We start from the raw sequence: 24,118 nt of genomic DNA on the forward strand, positions 1-24,118 counted from the left end.
CCTGGTTATATACTGCTCTGGGGTGGAGTGTCATTTTCATAAAATTTCTAAGAAGCATGAATAAAAAGAAGTCATATAGAAGTAGAAATCAAAGAAGAAAAGAGGAATCAGGCCAAAAGAAAAAGACTAAACAGAATCGACGGGTACCATGAGAAAGGTGGAGACTGCTACTTTCTAGCAAAATTTTCAAGACTCCGAAAAGAATAGCTCAGCTCAATATATTTTTATCTCATTAAGGTCACCAATTTTAATTAAAATAATAAAGGTCCAATAACCCATTGATTGGACAATAACCTAGGTCATAAAAAATGCAAGGCTTTCTTCTGTAATTTGTACTCAACTCAGAAGCCTCTGGCCTCTGTCTCTCATAAGGCAAATCCCAAAAGACAAAATAACAGCTTTCAAGCACTGTGATTCTAAATATAAGGTCTTCATAAAATTGTGCTTGGCTAACAAAATTGAAGCACGTACCCACACTAAGCATTATGCATAAGGTGTTTTTCGTCTTTTTGTTTTTTCCCCACTGGCTTGTTATGCTGCCTTCTTAATACATTCAAAATGTCTCCTTTGAACTTGGGATTCATAAATTTATCTGACCCATCATTCATTCATTCAGCTGTTTTGTAAAAAATGTAAAGGAATTATGTTCATAATTTTCCTGAAAGCTACTGATAAGTGCTGTTTGGTTAGATAAGTGACACAGTGAGATTTAGTAATAGCAGTATTGAATTTAGAGTGAGATTAAGTCAGAGATGACTTTATGGAGACCAGAGGCAAGCTCACTAGTTGTTAAGATGAGTACAGTTATCACATCTTTTGGACTTAAAGATTAACAAGCTCATTTTTTTCAGGGCATCCAGAAATTGATCAGGATTATGCTAGCTGGCTTTTGCTAACATGGCCACAAAACACTTAATTTGAAAACAATTAAACTGAATACTTATTTATGATTTTGGTCACAGAAGCAAAGTAGCTTAAAAAAAAAAAAAGAAGCAAAGTAGCTTAGAAATAATACTAACTAGCTAGTGAACTGGTCTTCTCCTAGGAAAATTTGGGTGCTAAGCCAGGTTATAATTAGAAGGTGGCTTGGTGAATGCGTATTCAGAGACAGAGTTGGTTGCATGGTCTAGCGTCATCAGTTTTATGTTACCCTCAATGGGAGAAACATTGGCCAAGTGAATTCACACTACCTGGTCAGGATATTTGCTCTCCTAATGACCCCTTTTGTTTTACTCAAAGAGGGTAAACTTCAGTGTGATAAAGCTGTATTCTCCGAATTATAACCACAATCTAGTTATGCCTAAGACAATATCATGGACCTCTTAGCTGTGTTTAAAATGTGGACAATTTTATAGAAATTTTTCCAACTTATTTCTGCATCTGGTTAATCTTATCCATGTGTCCCTATTCGTGGGTATCTTTCTTGTTAAGTCTTATTAGCAACTATATTGTAGCTATCTATTGCTGTATAACAAACTACCCCAGATCTTAATGGCTTGAAAATACATTTATTATCTCACAGTTTCTGTGAATCAGGAATCCTTCAATGATTTAGCTGGATAGTTTTGGTTTAGGTTGTCTCGTTAGGTTTCGTCAGTGCCTTGGCCAGAATTAGAGTATATGAAGACTTGACTGGGATTCAGGAATATGGTTCTAAGATTGCTCATGTTGCTGTTGACAGTAGGATTAAGTTCTTTACCATATGGGCTACTCACAACATGTCTTTTCCCACAGAAGGTGATAAGAAAGAGAGAGAGAAAGGAAGGGAGAGAGAAAGAGAGAGAGAGAGAAACACAAAAGAGAAGCTACAGTTCTGTATAACCTAATCTCAAAATCCCTGCAGTTTTTTTCAGCTCACACAACATGGTGTACCTACTTTCAAAGCCACTCTCATATTTTAAGTTCTTATCATTGTAGCATTATACCTGTTTTATCAAAATATTTATTTGCTATTTATGGTTGCATAGTGAAGCACACAAAACTTAGCTTTTTAAAACAATATTTGTTATCTCACTGTGTGTGTGTGTGTGTGTGTGTGTGTGTGTGTGTTAGGAATCTTGGAGTATCTTAGCTGGTTGAGTTTGGCTTACGGTGTCTCATAAGGTTGCAGTCAAGGTATTGGGCCGGATTATAGTTTTTGAAGACCCTAAATGGGACTGAAGAATTCACTTCTGAGCTCTCCTATGTGGTTTTGGAAGGAGGCTTCAGTTCTTTGCCACTGGGCTTCTCTCATAGGGCTTATCACAACATGGCTTCTTCTAGAACAAATGATGAGAGAATGAGAGAGAGAGAAGAGAGAAAGAGAAAAACCTAATCGTGGAAGTATATACCATTACTTCTGTCATAACTTGGCCATACATTCCAATCTTAGTAAAACATGGAGAGAGATTCCACAAGGTAGTAGATTCCAGGAGGAGGCAGGGATCACTGGGGATCATATCAGAAGCTGGCTACCACAGCTACTGTGGATGTGGCTTGTTTAAATTTAGGAAGCACTAAAATAGAGCAGTTAAAACGTGGCTCCCTATTCTGGAAAAAAATGGTAATTTCTTAAAAAAAACAAAAGCTAAATATACACTTACCTTATGATGCAGCAATTATATTCTGGGAATTTATTTCAGAGAAATGGTCATTTAAGTCTATGCAAAAATATATACATAATGTTCATAGAAGCTTTTTGTAATAGTCAAAAAGTAGAAATGCTCAAAATGTTCATGTGATTGGTTAAGCAAACTGTGATTTACCTGTACCATGAAATACTACTCGCCAATGAAAAGGAACAAAATATTAATGGGTGCAATGAATGAACCCATCTTGAATGAACCTCAGGGCATTAGCCTGAGTGAAAAACAATCAATCTCAAAATTTACATACTGTATGATTCTACTTATACAGGAATACTACTCACCAATGAAAAGGAACAAAATATTAATGGGTGCAACATCTTGAATGAACCTCAGGGCATTAGCCTGAGTGAAAAACAATCAATCTCAAAATTTACATACTGTATGATTCTACTTATACAGGATTCTTGAAATAAAAATATAGCATGGATAACAGATTAATGGTTGCCAGGATTTAGAGATAGTCAGGGAGAGAGAGTGAGTGTGACTCTAAAAGGGTAGTCTGAAAGAAATCTTTGTGGTATGGAATAGTTCTGTACTTTGGTTGTGGTGGTGGTTACATGAATCTACACATGGGATAAAATGACTTGAAAGTACATACACACTTTGCACCAATGGCAATTCCCTCGTATTGATATTATACTGTAGTTACAGGTAATGTAACCATTGAGGGGTAAAACATGAAGGGTGCATGCCAGCGCTGTGTACTATCTTGCAACTTCCTGTAAATATACAATTATTTCAAAATAAAAGATTAAAAAATAATGCATGGCTCTTCAAATCAGATAGTGTTCAAACCCCAGCTCTGTTACCTATTAACTGTGGATAAATTGCCTAACCACTTTTATTAGTTTACAAGGTCACAGTTAATTTGTTAGGATAATTTGTGGTGACAAAAATTTTATGTGGAGGCTAGAAAGAAAACACCTGCAAGTGAAAGCATAGGAGGCTTAAGATTTTACCTTTCCTTGCTTCCTACTTTTCAAATCTGTACAAAAGAGAGGTGAAGAGATGGTGTGGGAGGGGCAGAGGGGGACAGTGAAATCCTTCCAGAATTTCATGGTCAATGGATAATTTACAGCTTGTGTTATTCTTACCAGGGAGTGGCATTCTTTTTGTTTATTTGTTTCAAATTTTATTTAATTTACAGTTAGTTAAGACATCGTGTAATATTGGTTTCAGGAGTAGCATTTAGTGATTCATCACTTACATACAACACCCAGTGCTCATCACAAGTGCCCTCCATCACCCCAACTTCCTGGGGGTGGCATTCTTGAAACGTTGATTTTCCTTCTTGGGTATAGCCATGGCATAAGCCTTTGATACTTTAAACTATTGGTCCCAGTTCTTATGTTATTCATATTTCAGTGGTCTTATTTAGTACCATTAGTAATTTCATCGCGTTTTATCTTAGACCTTAAATTATATTTTCACTTCAAATCTTTTTTTTTAAACAACTGATAATAAATTTATAAAAAGGTTGATTTAAGTATCAGTAATGGTGACTTCAACCTCCACTTGTGGCTCAATACTGATGGAAGTAATCTCCTTACCAATCTCAGAAGGACTGTGCAAATCAATGCGCCATTTGTGGATCCTCACTTGAAAACGATACCAAGTCTTAGAACTTTCACCACGAGGAGTTTTTCTTGTAGTGATTCTCAGAGTCTTGGTGGGATCTGGACTGGTCCTTTCACTTGAAGATTCTTTTCCCTTGCCCTCTCATCAGGTTAGGGCATTCCTTCTCTAAAGATTTCCCTGCTGCTGGCTCGAGTAATTCTAATTTGGTGAATAACTTCTGGTTCCACAGGTGTCCTTCCCGTATCTTTAAAAGCCACGGCTGCGGTGCGGCTTCCTGATGCACCTGTTTCTCTGTGAGAGGGAACAGCAGGGAGTCAGGAGCTGCATCAGAAACTCTGGGCAGACAGAGCCCCAGTGCAGCTGGACCGCGTCTTCCTCGAAGTGTAGCTAGCATTCTCTCTCTGCCACCACTTCAGGAGTGTGTGTAAACAGTTACCATATATTGTTCTGTTTATAAATTCTTATTAACATCATTACTTCCTACTTTTGCTGTTCTAATATTGATTTACAATCCAACATTTCCACTTCCTCAGCCCTAGAGATGGACTCGTTTTGTGTTTTCAAATGTGAAAAAAGGAGGAGGATACCTGTAAGTGGATGCTTTTAAAACATCTACTCTTACATAATCACTTGCCTCATGTGCAAAATGGGAATTATAATATCTAATTTAAAGACTTACCATGGGGATCAAATGAGATAATGTTTGTAAATGGCAGAGCACATGGTCTGTGTTGGCTTAAACATTGAATTAACAGTAACACGATGTGCCGGCACCTATATTTTCCTCTGCTACTGTTTCCCTTCAGATTTGTTCATGAACATTCTGTGTTCTGCACTGGCTCATGATGGCAGTCATCCATTCAGCCATTCTGAAGTTGTGCTACATTTTCTGGGTCCTGTCACCTCCTGTAGGTTCCTTCACCGACTCATTTCTTGCCCATTACTCTGTGCACATCAGATTCCACTGGGTACTGAAGCCACATTGGAAAGAGATCCTTCTTCCCCTTTTGTTCTTTTCAAGTATTGAGTTACACTCCACAACAACAGAAAGTGTCCCTTTTTTCAGAGTCACTCATGAGTCACAAGTCTACAGGGAATCAGGCCGAAGGCTACTTCAAGGGAAATCATCACACTATACTGAGACTCTCCTCTACCCTCGGGCCACCAGCCTGCGTTTTTGGACAGATTATGCACATCGCTTCTATTTCACAGAGAATGAGTTCCTTTCTAGGAGGTTGCTCAGTTCCTCAAACAAATAGACTTCTTGTTCCAAAGAGACAAGGTTAATACGTTCCATTACAAAATCAGAAGGAAACACTATTTTCTTTCTCTTTTCTCCTCATTTTATGTTCAGAAAATCCACTAATTGGATGATATGTATATTATTTCTCTCTGTCCTGACATGCCTAAATGATAAGTAATGTGTTAGAAAATTAGAAACTATCCTAACCAAACAGCTGTATTATAAGAGACAATAAGAGACAGGAAGCAACACTTACTTCTTGAAACAAGGAAGAATACATTGTCTTGAACTCTCTAGGCTGCCCGTCCCACCCCCAACTCCGCCTCTCTGTCTCTTCATATGTATATAAATTTGTATATATAAATGCAGCAAAAGTAAATTTAATGCAACTATCCCAGTTTACTGTCAGACACAATATAATGAAGTACACTTAACTAAGATTTTATGTCTTTACTGTCATATCAACAATTAACATGATATTTTCTACAATTTATATGCTAGGTAAGGATTTAACCTCCTGCTAGCAGATACACAAATATTTTGTATGAAGGAAAAGCAAGCACAACTTGAGCGGGTGTAACTTCACGCTGCAGATTTCAATGGGCACCATTTCTTTCATTTAGCAGGTGAAGGGTAATGTTACTCTGAAGACAGTCAAAGAGGTGGAATGTTTGCTACCTCTGTGTGTTTGGCAGCCTGCCAGCATCCCTGGCAATAGAGTCTGCTAAATTTCTTTTTCTTATCATTTTTGCTCTTGTAGACTACTGAATACAATGCATAGAAACACAATCCTTTCAAAATTACACAGCCTCCAATGCTCCTTACAATGTTTTTGGCTGCTATCAACCAAAACCCCAGCTTCTGCTGACTTCCCATTTTAAATGACTCTTAAAATAATTTCTTGAATTCCACTTTCATGAAGCAATTCTAAGGGAGAAAAAAGAAATCCCCTTAAGAAATTTGGGTAAATATGGCCAAGGGCCAAAGCAGAAAATGTGCTTTGCAAAGCAGTAGCCTGCCATTTCTTACATATTAAACCCATTATTGTGAATTGGGCTTTTAGTCACTTCTTTCTTCCTGAAACTTGTCTTACAGCCGTAGGCACTTGGAAATGCTCCGAATTAAAAAGTTTGGGAGTCTTAAATTAGTTCATGGTCTGTGATGGGTGAGTCCAGAACTGATTTAGGAGGCCAAGGTGGGTTAATACTACTGATTTGCAAGATGGTTTCAATATTTCTTCTCATCAGCTTAGCTCATACCCGATTATAAGATAATAAATTATGCTGGAAATCATCTTATATCTATTTTAAGTATTAGTACAATAATAAAAATTTTCTCTGACATGTAAATGGTATAGCTTCTTAATTTATCTTAGCTAGTATGATATATGAATAAATTACTATTTTTTAGCTTTTTAATTTTAAAATATATAATCTATATCAAATACCCCAAAGCAAGTAAAGACATTTAGAATACTATATGGGCATTACAATTTATGAGGCTTGCTTCTCTTCATCTGCAAATATGAGGATACCTATTATTAGAATAAATATTTTCTGTCTATTTAAAGGTAATCTAAATATTCTATGAAGTTATAAGTAGAAACTCAGTAAAGGAAGAACATATTCTTGAAGGAAACTATTTTAATGAGAAATTTGCAAAGGGATTGTGATAAATGATACATTTATAGGTTGTAATGGAACCATTTGTACAACATAGGGCAAAAAGGACATCTCTTGTCATTCTTGTTTTAGTGATAGTTTCCTCAGAGAAAGCTAAACTTTAATAAATACATTATGCAAATACTAAATGGAAATCTTCACAACATGCAGCATTGAAAGCTATAGCCCTCAGTTACTCCGGTTTCACCTTCCCATTCTTCCCTTTTGGTGTGGAGGGGCTGCTCACAGCACAACTCTCTCCCTAAATAATCTCTACGCAGATGCTGCCCATGTCTGCTGTCCCCATATCTGAAGCCCCTTAGAGCTTTGATGTGGAGAAGGTTGAAGTGTTACATTATTCATTTTTACTATTTCACTTTTTATATTCTCCATGAGGTCTGGCTCTCCCTTTGGAACTCAGCATCCGTTATATCTTTATGCCTTGGCCAAAACTTCAATTTTTTTAATTCCTCAAACTGCTGTCTTTTCCTGTGTCGATAGTGTTTCTGTTGCTGCTGTGCTGCTGCTTGGAAGCATTCTGGGAAGGGAGCCAGCTCCAAATTTACATTGGTTATAAATCAGGCAATTCATTAATGATACAGCATGACCGAAATTTCCCCAACCATTGCTTCCCTGAGAGTTACCATTTAGTCCTGTAGATGTCCCCAGAGAGCTCTCTGTTTATGGGAAGTGTTCTTTCTACAATGTAAAATCAGAGAACATTCCAGGGTGGGTAACCCACCCAAGAACGTGGCTTCCTGTATTTACAGAGGCTTGGGTCCTAGATAGATGTTATAATTCTATCATTTTCAGTGAGATCATGCCTTCAAGACATTTTGTAAATAAACTCTATGTGAATTGTTTTGTGAACCTCATGCAGTTATGTTGGGTCCTTTTTGTCGTTGTGGTTTACCCCATCTGCTTAGCATAGTTTTATGTATGTGCAGGACACACTGATATCCTACCTGCCTTATAAAAACCCATATTATGTTGTTGTAGTTAGTGCTGTTTTAGAGAACACATCATGTAAATGTAAATGTCTGTGAAAATAAGTGTACCAAAATGTATGTATTTATTTAGGCTAAAGTTATATTTACTGGCTACCTGAAAATAACATTAAAGCATCCATTAAAAGAAATATTCACACTCAGTGGCTTTTCTCTGGAATTGTGAAGTAGGCCATCCTCTAAAGAAATTCTTTTTTATTGCTAAGCCTAAGAGATCATGTAATAACTGGAGATTTTCTTTTCCTTATCAGGATAAAAAAAGTACTCCTTTATTTTTAATGCAAGAAACTTTGACCCTATTGAGGCTCTATTATTTCAGTAAGCTAAGATTCTGAATCTGATGTTTTTATTATCTTGTTTGCTTTACTCGATTATAGGAAGATAGTAAAAGATCATGGTTATTTTTCTCCAATAACAGCTATATATTGAAATCATGCTCCCTAGCGTACCTAAGCTTTTTCTAGCCATACATGGCACAGTTGTTTTTCAGTGCCTAAAGATCCTTTCCCATATGTATTCTTATTTTACTCCAGCTTGTTTGTACAATGCCATTACTTTAAACGGTCAATTAAAAATTAATTTAACACACCTTAGATGTTATATGCTAGATGAATTTTCTTACAAATCTATAGCAAGTAATATATTTGACTATGTTTTCAAGCTATGAGAGCCAGAAAACAGAATGAAGTTAGAGAAAAGCATTCTTAGCTACTACATATTTCTGGTTTACATCTCTCTCTGTTTTGTCTCTCTTACTCTCATATAAAAGTCACTTAGAGTATAGACTGAAGTGTTTATTAAATCATATAGAAAATGCATAGATATTTGCCACGACATATACATATTTCAACCAATCATGAGAAACACACGCTCAAGTTGTCCTGAGTCCACACGGCTTACTATCCTATAGTCCCAATTTGTAAGCAGAACCTAACTTACTGCTATAAAAAATGGAGATATGGAAAATGTGCTTATCTCTGACTCTTCTATTCTTCTCATGCCTCTTAAAACATATTGCCTTTTAAGATGCCTCTAATGTCTGCATCTTCTACCTTCTATCCACCCACTTTTCCACACTGATCTTTTTTATTGTTTCTCAAACATGCCAAGTATGATCCTACCTCAGGGCTTTGGCAATACCTGTTCTCTTTGAATTGCATCTTTTTATTCCAGATGTATGCATGCACCTCTCCCTCATCCCCCTCACCTCTCTTCCACATGTACCGTATTGGTGAGATGGACCTTAATCTCCTTATTTAAAATTCTAACTGTCCGTTGTTGTGTGCACTCATTCTGTTTACCCTGTTGCAATGTGTAGCATTTCTTTCCTTATAAAATACCATATATTTATTCATTCATTATATATTTTTTAAAAAATTCATTTGTTTATTTGGGAGAGAGAGAGAGAAAGCACAAGCAGTGGGAGGGGGAGGGGCAATAGGAGGGGCAAAGCAGGGGGCAGAGGGAGAAGCAGGCTCCCCACTGAGCAGGGAGCCTGATGCAGGGCTTGATTCCAGGACCCTGAGATCATGACCTGAGCCAAGGCAGACACTTAATTGACTGAGCCACCAGGGGCCCCCATTCATTATATTTTTTGTCTTTCCCCTCAGTAGAAGCTTTTTTTTCCCCTCCCATGTACATATCCCCAAATCTTAGAATAGTGCCTGAGTTAAAGTAGGGTCTTTACTTATGTACACGCATAAATTTACATGCATAAATAAATAAGTATGACATAACAGAAATTATGTTATTACTTTAACTGCAAAAGTATCTTACTTATTGACATATACAGAGCTTCTAAACTGCAATTTAAATACTGCCACCTCCTGAGAAGATGAGGATGGGGTTGGAGATCTTTCAAATATATACATTTGCATAAAAAGCATACCAGCTTTACACTGAGTATGCTCAGGGTGGTCTTGGTGGGGGCCAAGATGGGTATTGAAGTGCAGGGGCCTAAAGCCACCTGGTCTTCTATTCCTTGGGCATTGATGCCCCTGGTGCCTGGGAGAAGAGAATCCTCGTATTATTGAAACAATGGTGCTTATGTGGGAACGTGTAGTATGTGGGGTGTATGTGAGGAAAGTAGGCGTTATTTCATCATGTAGTTAAACGGAACAGTACATATGAACAAAATCCAAGGCCAGGAAGAAGTTACTTTTCAGTGTAAACTGACTCTACTTTCTAGTGATTTATAGTCTTTTAATATACATCTCACCTTTTAAAATTCCTTTAAGTACAATTTTCCAAATTAATTTGATTAAAAATTTTTTTTTTTCTCAAACCATCCTAGGGAGGTTTCGTTTTTATGTGTTTGCTAGGGATGATATAAATACAGAATGATGTATATATCCAAGCAGTTTGGAAACTGCACAGTACTCTACAAATGCTATTTATTTTAATTATTATTATTTAGTGGCAATTACATTATGATTTAGTTAAGCTTTACTATATTGTTCTAGGATATTATCAGTCTAGGAATGCTCATAAAGTTCAATATCATTTGCAGTTGTATTTTGTCTTTGTAATCTATTTCCTGTGAATATGTAAAGAGAAAAGCATTGGCGAGTTTAAAATTCTTTTCATTTTTCTTTCCCATGTTTGAATAGCTACAGAATTACTAAATCCTATACAATTTCCCTCTCCATCTATCTACCTAGTTCTTATTCCAGAAATGAGAAACCAGAATCTTTAGCTGCTTTTCACCTTTGCCGGAGCCTCGTCTACTGTCTGGGAATCTTGAAACTATAAGTGGGATGGAAAATTGAGCCCTGATAAAAATATTTTTTTATATTCTTTCTCCACATTTTCTCATTAAACATACAGAGAGGAGGTTCACTGTTGCTGACAGAGTAGCTGATTGTGCCTGGAAGAAATATTGTGGTGGCAAGTACAAATTAGATCATCTTGGACTAGCTTGCGTTTTGCTGTTTCAGCAGCTATGAATGACTGTAGCCAAATAATTTTTTATTAATGTGAACAAATACATCAGGTAGAAAATGACTTTAAAAATAGTGATTTGGGCATTGCAACACCATTTCAATCCACATGAGCATAATAGTATGGTGAGAGCGGGATGATCACCACCAGCCCGCAGTTCTTAAAAATTTGAACTCATGTATGTAAAAAGCAATAAGATACCTAGAGCTAAATAAATTAATATATTCAGTAAACATCTCGCCTACTCCATTTCTCACCTCTTGCCATGGTTAGTTTCACTATGTAAAGGCAACACTTTTAAACATTGTTTTTTTTTTGACAAAATAGATAAATTGATGGCATGTCTAGAAGATGGGCTTATTTTGAAGATAAGACTAACATGAGAGCAAAATACATGGCTAAGGCATGCATAACATGTTGGAAAAGATTCTCTAGCTTATTTCATGGCTATCCAGATATCTTGAACATGGGAGAATCATACATTGTCTATTCTCAATAATGTTCTTCTTTGGGAAAAAGAAACACTGCTGTCTTTGGTTGCCTATTATACAAAAGTATACAACCCCATACAGTAAAATAGATCCTCCTCAGAGTGCCTAGATACATTTTTTTTTCATGAAACGTAATGGATAAATTTCAGAAATGACATAAAATCACAGCATGACCTTTAAGGATCAAAATACATACCTTTTAGAACAATATATATTAATAATAACATTATAAATTATATATCAGGGAAGCTTATTTTCTTCCTTGTCTAGTTTTGTACTCTTTCTCCTTTAAGGTGAATTGTGGTTAGATATTGCTTTTTTGCACTCACCAAAATATACTGAGTTCTGAGGAAGTACGTGTCAACTGAATATACATACACATCCTTTCATCTGCCAAGAGGCTGCCTTTAAAAAGTATTAAAGACTTCAACACCAGAAGACACCCAAATGATCTGAATTAAAAAAGTGGGCAGAGGACCTGAATAAACAATTTTCTAAAGAAGACCTATGAATGGCCAGCAAACACATGAAAAGATGCTTAACATCACTAATCAACAGGAAAATATCAATCAAAACTACAATGAAATATCACTGTACACCTGTCAGAATGGCTAGAATAAAAAAGACAAAAAAATAACAAGTATTGGCCAATATGTGGAGAAAAGGGAACCCTTGTGCACAATTGGTGGGAATGCAAATGGGTACAGCCACTGTGGAAAACAGTATAGAGATCCCTCAAAAGATTAAAATAAAATTGCCATAGGATTCAGTAATTCCACTGCTGGGTATTTACCCATAGAAAAGGAAAACACTAATTTGAAAAGACATATGCACCCCTATGTTCACTGCAACATTATTTATAATAGTCGAAATATGTAAGCAATCCAAGTGTCCGTTTATAGATAAAGATGATGTGATATATGTGTGTGTGTGTGTATATATATATATATATATATATATATATATATATATATATATATATATATATATATATATATATATATATATATATATATATATATATATATATATATATATATATATATATATATATATATATATATATATATATATATATATAAGAGACGAACAAAAACACAGACTCCTAAATAGAGACAACAAACTGGTAGCTGCCAGAGGGGAGGGGTCGGGGGATGAGTGAAATAGATAAAGGGGATTAAGGGTATACTTATCGTGATAAGCACTGAGTAATGTATAGAATTGTTGAATCACTATATTGTACACCTGAAACTAATATAACACTATATGTTAATTATACTTGAATTAAAAAAGTATTAAAGGCTACCAAATGTATAATTTTATTTTGTGGATTATATTTAAAAAATTGGATGTAGCAAAGTAGATACACACTTTAAGTAGACAGTAGTTAAAAGCCCAGGCTGTGCATGTGGCCAGATGTTGGTTATTCTGATTCTTTTATTACTTAAATAACAGAGGTGATGTTGTGATATGCCTAAAATAGAAATACCCCATAATATAAGCCAATTTTTATTTTACAAAGGAAACAATTTTTTAATTGGCCAATTTAACTATAAAATCTTTCAGAGTGTAGGGGCACCTGGGTGGCTCAGTGGGTTAAGTGTCTGACTTTGGATTGGGTCATGATCCCTGAGTCCTGGGATCGAGCCCCATGTCAGGCTCCCTACTCAGTGGGGAGCCTGCTTCTCCTGCTCTCTCTGATATTCCCCCGCTTGTTTTTTTTTTTTTTCTCTCTCTCTGTCGAATAAATAAAATCTTAAAAAAAATCAGAGTATAGATGAAATAGTCAAATATTTGCAAATTACTTAATATATAAAGTTAAATATACATGTTTATAATAAAAATTACATGAAACATCTTAATTGAGAACTATTACTTGGCCGTTGCCCAGATTTCATCAAACACATTTCTTTGCATTCTTTATTTGCATCTTGAGACCTCAGAGCAGCTTCATTTTTTGAGTCTTTGAGTCATCTAAAACAATTTTCCAGAAAACCTAACTCTTTTTGAAATATTCGAATTAATGAACATATGGGTAATGTTATCACTCGAAAATTTATTTCACAGATATCCCAGAAAATTAGGTCATTCCCATTCACTCATTTGTTCTATAGACGTATCTACATGATCTCCAAAAGGTACGACTTACTCTGATACACTGATTTTCAAACTGTTTATTTAAAATTATATCTGATAGTTAATAATTATGAGATGATGTCCCAGGAATAGTTACTAAATTGTTGTTATACTTTTTTGTTTAAAAAAAAATCATGGGGCGCCTGGGTGGCACAGCAGTTAAGCGTCTGCCTTCGGCTCAGGGCGTGATCCCGGCGTTATGGGATCGAGCCCCACATCAGGCTCCTCCTCTATGAGCCTGCTCCTTCCTCTCCCACTCCCCCTGCTTGTGTTCCCTCTCTCGCTGGCTGTCTCTATCTCTGTCAAATAAGTAAATAAAATCTTTAAAAAATAATAAAATAAAATAAAAAAATCATATATGTGACCAATCATATAGTTGGCCAAAGGTAGAATTGATTGAATCTTCCCTAAGCCTGTTGACCAAAATAAAAACATTGAGAGTACACCTGGTGAACTGATTAAATTTGTAAGGAATCAAATATAAGGTGACCACCTTTTCTCTAAGTAATACTTATGTAACCAAAGTCCTTTATTTTAAAGATTGATTGATTGATTGATTGGAGAGAGAGAGAGAGAGATAAAGTGAGCAGGGGTAGGGGCAAAGGGAGCAGGAGAGAGGGGAAACTCAAGAAGACTCCATGATGAGCGTGGAGCCTGATGTGGGACTCGATCTCACCCCCTGAGGTCAAGACCTGAGTGGAAATCAAGAGTCTGACACTTAACCGACTAAGCCACCCAGGCGCCCCCACCAAAGTAATTTTTTAGAGTTTAGTATGTCCATTGAATTTATATGTCTCTATTTTTTTAAATCAAATTGGGGGATAATAATATTACTGATCTTTTGGAGAATAATGAGGTTTAAATTAACAGTGTGCTTGCTTAGCTTAGTAATTTGTACATAGTACTTGACACTTGGCAAATAAAGGATAACCTCTTACATTTATAAAAAGAATCACCAATTTTATATAGTATTTTTTTCTTCAATGTTAATTAATAAAAGGTCTGTTAATACATGTATAAATAATACATCCACAATGACAGATTATGTAGATAACTTTATAATTTTATATCTATTTACCACCTGAATCGAAGTGAAATGAAAAATTTGAAAATGATGAGGTGATTATGCATCAACTAACATATCTTTATCATTTGAAAATTTTGCTTAAAATGTGTTTAAAAGAGAAAATCGTATCTATAACCATATGCTGTTTCTTCTTCTTCTTCTTCTTTTTCTTCTTCTTCTTCTTCTTCTTCTTCTTCTTCTTCTTCTTCTTCTTTTTCTTCTTCTTCTTTTTTTGCCTTTCAGTAGCTTTCTGGCTTTATTTTTATTTATTTATTTTGCAGAATAGTAGACATACAATATTGTATTAGCTTCAAGTATGCACCATAGTGATTTGATATTTATATACATTATGAAATAGTCACACAATAAGCCGAGTTACCATCTGACCATATACTAATTTTGATTTACATGTTTAGTACAGATTTTTTTTTTGGCTTTTTATACCTTGCACACAAAAGCAAATCTTAGTTTTCACACCAGTTACATTCTAGAAATTCACTTCTAAATTAGGAACTGAGAACTTAAAATGTGGTTATAGAAGCAATGTGATTGATTAAAGTGTTTAGATTTCAAAATCTGCTTCATCCACATTATTATCAAAATAGTGTGTGAGTGTATATGTGTATGCGTGTGTGTGATGAAAAACTGCAGAATACAGTAGTATAGAAATTAAACACAATGGAGAAATACTCCACATGTTTAAACTGTGCCTGAAGGAAAATAAAATTTAATTAATGGACAGAAAAGTGGAAAATAGAAAAATTTTGTGTATGTTCTAGAGCAGGCTTCTCAGCATGTCTGTTAGGTTGAGAGATTGCTGACACTTATTTTTATGATAAATTTCATCTCAAAATTTATTGTCACTTTTACATTAATTTTGACAGATCTTTAGTTCAATCCTATAGGTTGGCAAAAAACAAACAAACAAACACAGTACTTACACTTTGATATTGTTTACACCATTAATTATGTATGTGTTTCCTCATTTGTCAAAAGCTCCTTGGGCTTCTACTATGTGCCCTGGCACTTGAATAGACGTTAGTCATTCCAGCAGGAGTAAGCTTTGGTCCCTGCATTCACGTATCTCAGACTAACAGGAGAAGACAGATGTTTAAATTGATAATATATACATAAACAGATGGGAGTGCAAGGGAGGAAGTAGTCACCTATGGGCCAGGGAGAACTCTGGAATACTTGTAATAGGTGCCAGGAGACAGTATTCAGTACTGTGATGAGGTACACATCTGGAGGGGAAGGCTGGGGCAGAATCTTGGAGTGTATTTACACCATACCAAGCCTTTGGACAGATTATTTTATAACACAGAACTAGTAAAAGGTTTTGGTCAGGAAAGAACTCATAGTTATGAGAGTTTTAGTCCTTTGATTTGTAAAATAAAGGAAATAAAGTTGTTATTTTCCTTTCCTTCTTCTTCAGTGATTTATCAGTGCAATTGGGTTGTTATTTTGTCTAACAAGATAGGAAAGAGAAAAAGAGAAAGAGTCTGAATGAGAAATTTAGATGTGTTGATTGCTTTTATCGGCTATCACATAGTTTTGTCAAACAGGGAAAACTTGACTGCTATTTGGAATAACCAAGAAGTGGAGAGAGAAAACAATGTGAGTGGTTCATTTTCATTCCTTTATTTAAGGTAATTATTTTACAAGATCCTATTCTTCATGAAGGTGTTCTTATTGACCTTTAGGATGTGATGATGATTTTTGCTTTTTACTAATGCTTAGTAGCTTTATGAGAAAACAAGAATGGAAGTGAATCTGAAATTGATCCTAGCCCTACCTTCCTACCTCTTATACCTTCAAACTTTGTCTTAGAATTTGGAGTTTTAGATGCTGAAGATATACTAGTAAATGTGAAAGATTATGGTCTCGATTAGAACTTACAGTCTTGAGGGGTGGAGAGATGGACCAGCAGTAGTTAAACATCAACACAGAAAACATTCACCAGTTAGGTCTTTCTAGGGAAGCTAGATTTAGCAAATAAAAATATAAGACATCAATTTAAATTTGAAATTCAGATAAATGAAGAATAATTATATTAAGAATATAATAAAATTGTGGGTTATCTGAAATTCAAATTTAACTGGGCATATTATTTTACGTAGAAACGCTAGCTGTTCATAATTTTTCAGATGGGTTAATAAAATTAAGTAATTTTAGTCACTGGAGTTTTTTTTCTTCTTTTCCTTGGGGAAAAATTAATTCCAAAGGATATTGTTCAAAGCCAGAGCATCATTCTTTGGTGATATTTTAACCTTTGAGCTTATGCCTGCTTCATAATTATGTCTCTCATACCTCTTTTTAAAATCCACTACAATTATGCTACGCTATTCCCATGATTATTGCTTTGTTTTCATAAGAGTGGGACCACTCCTTGCACTACCCGTGTCTTCTTGAAAATCCAGAAAGTTCATTTCAACAAGCATGGGCTTGTCACCATTCGGAGACATTTTTATAGCATTCCCTGAAAGATAGTGGCATTTGAAGCATTATTTATTATTGTTAGTTTATACTTAGGCTTTACTGATTTTATACTTGAAATTGATTTTTGTCTTTATGTTGTTCTCTAAATGCATAGCATTGACTTAATACTTCGCTATTTCAACTAATGCCATAGTGATTATTTTCTCTGTTCTGAGAGATCTTATTAACCTTGCTAAAATGTGGTGATAAAGCTGGTTTTTCACCACTGGTTGGATCTTCCATTAGGAGAGAGTCATGGAGGTAGATCTGTAAGGTTGATACTCACCCAAACTCCAAACTTTTGCTTGTGATGTTGGGTTATTTTTCTCACGAGCTGTAGCTTGGACCTCAGCATTAACGGCCCATAAAGCTGTTCTGCTCTCATAGTTATGTCTCTTGTTAATTAAGTGCAAAAGAAGCCTTTGATGAAGGGAAAGAATGTTGCTAAATATGATTCTTTTGAGAAAATCCAAAAACTGATATACATATAGTACAAAATCTTTTTGCTAATTAATTTATAACACCTTAAAAGAGCTTAAGTTCTCACCAGGAAGACCAAGATTTGAGCATTGGGAAGTGCTTACAGAAGATGAGATAAAAAGCAAAGCTGTGGGGGATGAGCCAGATTTCTAAGGAAAAAACAAGAAAGAAAGAACGAACGAACGAAAGAAATAAAGAAAGAAAGAAAAGAAAGAAAGAGAAATACAGCAAGATATATAATTCAAAAAACCCCAAGAAGATTGAAGCATACCAGTGTTTAACTGGAAAGAAAGAGAAGTTTGATCAGATAATGTGCTGGACATTTACATTTATGTGAGTGGTATTAAGGGGAAGTTGGAAATATGGAATACAGACCATTTTGGAAGTTTGAAATCAAAGAAGAAGAGAATCATTTAAATATTAAGCAATGATTTGTTTGAAGTTTTAAAGTAGGTGCCATAGCTTTCTTTGATTAGAAGTAGAGGTAAACCATCAAAGAAGTATAAATGACCAAGTGGGTTGAGATAGCAGTGGGGTCTATAGCAAGTCTAGAAAAAAAAAAAAACCTTAGAAAAATGGAATATACATGTTCTTTCAGTGGAGAGAAATAAGCGTATTACAGAGACAATTATTTGTAAAAATGGAGAGAATAGATGAAATAAGCAATACCACACAGTTTAAGTCTTCAGGCAGCATCAGCTTAAAGGAGATAAAGTAAGGTTTTGGTCTGTGGAGAAGAGGACATAGGAAATAGGCCTTACGGGGAATTCACCAGAACACCAATACAAAATGAAGAAAAGAATACCAATTGTGAATGAAAGTCCAGTTGAAATTAGGTATCAAAAGTTACAACAGGGCAGTTCTTCTAGCTTTTCCCAAAAATATTAAAACTAAAAAACAAGGGGGCGGGGCACCTGGGTAGCTCAGTCCATTAAACATCTGCCTTTGGCTCAGGTCATGATCCCAGCGTCCTGGGATGGAGCAGCAGTGACAGAACTAAGCTGAATCTTAGTCTGGGCAGTGAGCAAAGTGTAGTCAGAAGTAAGCTAGAGAAGCAAATGCTAAGAGAAATACGTGATGTAGAGAGTTTGACTTGGGTGACATGAAAGTTTAGTAGATTAATGAGAATGGGATTGATATCACCTAAAAAGGTTCTAAATTTTGAAGATAAAGAAATACTGGGTGATAAGTTCTGCGTTAGAAGTCAGTCACTATAATAAACGAGCTAAAGGAACTGAGTTTCAAGGTGTCATATGAACTAGCAACACTGGTTTCAAAGGTGTCAGTAACAATGGATAGTAAGAAAAATTCTAATCTAAATGCTGGAATCATGAGGTAGATAGGGTGGTTTGGAGTTTTTAATCATTATAGGTAGAATGTTTTCTACAAACTGCAACCTAAAGCAATTTTGCCTTACAGCAAAATGCTGCCTAAACCTCAGCTATTAAGTTAGATTTTATATGCTGAGTAATGTTTAATACAACAAGATTTCAGTAAAATACTGTAAGCACAGGGATGTGATTTGTATGCATACTTCAGAAATAGGAGGATTGAACAGAAATATAAAAGGACTGCCCGTGGTCATAAATTAGAAATTACATGAAGAAAATTTTACTGGACACATTTGCAATGCAATTCTGAAGAGAAGTCCAGTGATTGTGATACTCTCATCCATATTTTATACTGAACTTCATCACAGAGCTTAAATCATCATTTCAAAACTAGCTAGTATTTATTCAAACTGCTTCTGCATTTAATAACTCCATTCCTATCTCAAAACTTATATCACCCTTGTAAGAACTGGTGGTCAGGTGATCACTCCAGGTTATTTTACTTTTGTTCGTGCTTCAGAAACTGTTCACTTCATTCCGTTGACCTTAGTTACAGACCCCTTTGCTTCTGAGTATATCCTTGCCTTTCTGCCATCCCCCCTGGATTTGATGTAAGACATTGTCCCATTGATTTTGAAGCCTTCCTCTGTAACATCTCTTCTTCCTTGAAATCACCTTTGATCTGTTGGATATTCAGCTCTGGCTTGACTCTCTCTGAGACAAGATGAGTACATGTGTGTAGGGGGGTGCTGGTATATGGGTGTATACATGTGCTTCTGAGTGGGTCTTGGTCATTAAAACTTTGTGGAAAGAATTTTTTTTTAATTATTTTGAAAAGAACACCTAACACGTGATCTACCTTCTAACAGATTTTTAAATGTACAGTATAGGATTGTTAACCAAAAGCACTGTGTTTTATAGCAGATCTCCATAAATTATCCATTTTGAATAACTTAAAGTATATATCCATTAGGTGACAACTCCGCATTTTCCCCCTCTCCTCAGCCCTTGGCAAACGACCGTTCTACTCTCTGCTTCTATGAGTTTGTCCATTTTAGATCATGTCATATGAGTCAAATAATGTAGTATTTATTCTTCTGTGACTGTCCTCCAGGTTCATTCATGCTGTCACATATAGCAAAGTTTCCTTTTTTTTTAAGGCAAATAATATTACATTATATGTTATATACCACATTTTCTTTATCCATTCATCTATTGATAGACATTTAGGTTGTTTCCATATCTTGGCTATTGGGAATAGTGTTGCAATGAACACAGGAGTGAAGGTATTCCTTTGAGATCCCAATTTCAGGTCTTTTTGATATGTACTCGGAAGTAGGATGGCTGAATTATATGGTAGCAGGGAGTTTAAAGTAAGTTGATAATTTATTTTTTCTGAGTCCCACTTCTTGTCCATGTGGAGTCCATGAGTATTTAGTTAAAAAGTAAACTGACAAGGGGCACCTGGGTGGCTCAGTTGATTAAGCATCCCTCTTGGTTTCAGCTCAGGTCATGATCTCAGGGTCAAGAGGTTAGGCCCCTCAAGGGGCTCTGCCTTCAGCAAGGAGTCTGCTTGAAATTCTCTTCCTCTCCCTCTGCCCCTCCCCCACTCTCACACGCTCTCTCGAATGAATGAATGGATAAAGTAAACAGATTAAAGGGCAGTGAGATAATATGTGGTGATATTTCATCTTGATTGAAGCAGGAGACAGTGTATAGCCCTGAATTTTTTTTTTCGACCCATTAAAATGTTTGAGTATGGACATCATTCTACAAAACAGGATTCTCTTTGTGTGGTTAAAAAACAACAACAACAGAGTCAGCTACCAGAAGAGAGATGTATTCACTTGGGTAGTTAGCATTTTTGGATATGAGGTTAAAAACAATTTAATATATTACATTATGATTTTTTTTTAATTTTAAAGATTTTATTTATTTATATGACACAGAGAGAGAGCGAGCGCAAGCAGGGGGAGTGGTAGGGAAAGGGAGAGAGAGAAGCCTGCTCCCCGCTGAGCAGAGAGCCAACATAGGGCCTGATCCCAGACCCTGGGACCATGACCTGAGCTGAAGGCAGATACTTAACCAACTGAGCCACCCACGCACCCCACATTATGATGTTTTTTAATATAATTTTTGAGATTTTTTATTGAAAACTGGTACTTCTTAGGCTAGCTTTCTGCTACGTGATTTGATAAGAGTAGCTAGGATCACCTTTCAATTCAGATTCCTCAAAGGAGGGAGGCCAAGGATATTGTGCCAACTTTGAAAATCAGACCAGAAAACAAAAACAAAGTAGGGAGTCAAGTTAGCAGCGAGAAGCATTTATTCACATGATGGAAATAGCCCTTTGGTTAAAAAAGAAAATTTTGTGTTGGTCAGGATAAACAGAAGATTTGATCTTCCAGTGTAGACTACTAACACTTACTCACAGAGCAGTTGAAAAAAATAGTCTCTATCATATTGATTCTCTAGAAGCCCAGCTGAATGAAAACATGTTTCTTCAAAATCCTCAAAAGGAAGAAAAAGACCCAGCAGTATTTGTTCTCACTAAAGTGCTGAAGGCAATAGGCGGGGGATTAAAGACCTCATAGAATGTTTCGAATGTATATATGCTACAGGTTTTTAAGTGGATAATTTTCATTAGTTTGAGAAGGTTTCCTTTTATTTCATGTATACTAAGGCATTTTATTGTTAGTATTGAATTTTATTGACTACTATTGAAAAGATAGATTTTTTTCTTTAATATATGAATATGCTCAAGTTTTTGATAGATTATCTGATGTTGAACAATCCCGCATTCCTATAGGTTAATTATTATTCACACTCTGGCAAATCCAATGTGCTAGAAGTGTTTTATTTAATCGTTTGCTGTGCACGTGTGTAATATTCATCTATGATTTTATTTACTTGTTCTCTTCTTATCTGGTTTTGCTACCCAGATTGTACTGACTCACCAAATAAGTCAAAAAGTCATACCTCTTATAATTGTCTATGAGAGAATTTGCCTAAAATAAGGATTGTCCTTCTAATTATAGGTGATAGATTATACATAGATTACACTTTGCTTTTTCTTCAGATATCACTACAATGCTTATAGATATATATAATATATAATTACAAAAGAACTGAATTTGGGAAAATAAGTTGTCTCAGATGAGAAATGCCAATAAAATTTTAGAATATTAATAAATTATTGAGCAGTTCCTGACCAAGTAGAGAGAATATAACCGAAACTTAATTATCTGTAAAGAGGAAAAGAAACAAGGAGCTAGTAAAATTTGTTTCCCCAGTCCTTAGACAGGCTTAGGAATTAGAATTAATGTACCTCTAAGGGATTCCAAAGATGGAGAGTTTTTTTTTCTCAACCCTTCTTTTAACCTCCTGCCAAAAATCAAAATCAAAAACAAAACAAAACCAATCTCTGTGATATTTTTTAAACTCCCACTTACTGTAGATCATTTCCCCCTGTATAGTTCCCTCATGTGTTACTTTTTCCAGGCATCTCTGAACCAAATTCTTATCCTCTCGAGTTGATGAACATAGTTGTTGGTTTTTTTTTTTTTTTTTTTTTTTGTAAGCCTAAGTCACAAGGTTTATAAGTTGGTATTTGTTTTCAGAAGAAAAACACCCCACAAAACTGCAGGGCATTACTAGGTTTTTATTTGTTTCCATAATTCCTAGATATCACAATGTCGCTAAAAATAATTTGTGAAAATTTTCAAGAATTTCTCCTCAAGCTATACCTCTTGTCTGTCATTGGGCTTCTGGACACCAGGAAGAGTAGAACTCTTATGTCTTGCTTATGCATTGATTTAAATTACAAATTAATGCAACCTTTGTACTTTGGACCAACGTCCTTGTACGGTAGCAGTTTTCTAAGAGTTGGGTAGCAGCATGGTTATGTTGTGTTCTCCCTGGGTTTCTACTATTCCTTACTCTATTTCCATCACTAGGGATGAGTGTCAATTGTAATTTGCTCTGCCTAATATATAGCAGGTCCAATTTATGAGCCTGCCTTGTTTCACTCAACTAGACAGATGTCTAGTGGGCCCTTGGTCTGTAGCTCACGGAGGATCCCAGCGCTGCTGCCATCACTGCAGCTGAGTCTGCCTTGGTTTCTAACTCTGTTTTGATGCTTGACAACCTCTGGAATAAGCTATAATAGCCTCTGTGGCTCCTGCCTGTGTGGCAGGAGTCACAACTGCTTTGGAGCACCCTGCTTAAACTTATTGGATAAAGAGTCTCTGGCTCTTTCTACCATTTCTGTTCTTATGTAAAGTGTCCCTTGATGGGGCATGGAATGTGGTTTTCCTCAGAAGTCATCCAAGGGGCCAGGTGATGCCACCTGGAAGCAAACAAACTAATTCCTGTGGTTAATGCAAATGTGAATCAGTGAAGGGTAGGAGATCTCAAGGAATTAGCAAACATATCCCTCTCCTTTCCCTCCTCTGAGGTACAGAGACAGGGAGGTTCTGTATGGCTTCCTGGAAATGTCTTCTTTGGCCAAGCAACCAACTGGGTCTTTTCACGAAGCCATAGCTAGCTTGGTAAAATACACCTTGACTTTGCGTGGCCTCTCGTTTGATTTTCCACACCTCTTCTTCTTCCCCTGTGAGCTTCCTGCTTTGGGATTGCAGTCTCAATACCTAAGGTTTGCATCAGATCCTGTTTTCTTGGGAATCTGGACTTGGACACCTACTTCTCTCACTGAAGTTATCTGGTTGGCCTGTATAGGCTTTAAAGGTTTTAACCCCTGCTACATTTTCTTAAACTTTCATTCTTTCTTTTGGCCATTCAACCATATGTTATGTGTATCTTTCCAATTTGTAACCTGAATATAAACCCCATTCCTTTAAAAACTATGTAGAACTATTTTGGATAAATATTATATTATTTCTTTTAATAATTTCCTCCTTTGAAGGATTTAGAATTCTTTCACTATCACAAATATCTTTGCTAACGATGCTCTGTGGCTAAGTGTGTATGTGTGTGTATGGAGATTGGTAGTAGACTTAGGTATTTTTACACACTGATGGCAGTGCTTTAAAAACCTTAATTTATAGTTCATTATTGTGGC

The 24,118-nt window shown here is 35.8% G+C and overlaps 1 protein-coding gene and 1 pseudogene across 1 annotated transcript in view; one reads left to right on the plus strand and one right to left on the minus strand.

The window, feature by feature from the left end:
• Nucleotides 1-24,118, plus strand: part of CTNNA3 (catenin alpha 3) — a 1,592,500-nt gene that overhangs the window by 1,389,272 nt on the left and 179,110 nt on the right. The window lies entirely within an intron of this gene.
• Nucleotides 3,807-9,336, minus strand: LOC103667978 (annotated as a pseudogene).

The sequence above is a fragment of the Ursus maritimus genome, unplaced genomic scaffold (assembly GCF_017311325.1).
Source record: "Ursus maritimus isolate PB19 unplaced genomic scaffold, ASM1731132v1 scaffold_7, whole genome shotgun sequence".
Taxonomy (NCBI): Eukaryota; Metazoa; Chordata; class Mammalia; order Carnivora; family Ursidae; genus Ursus; species Ursus maritimus.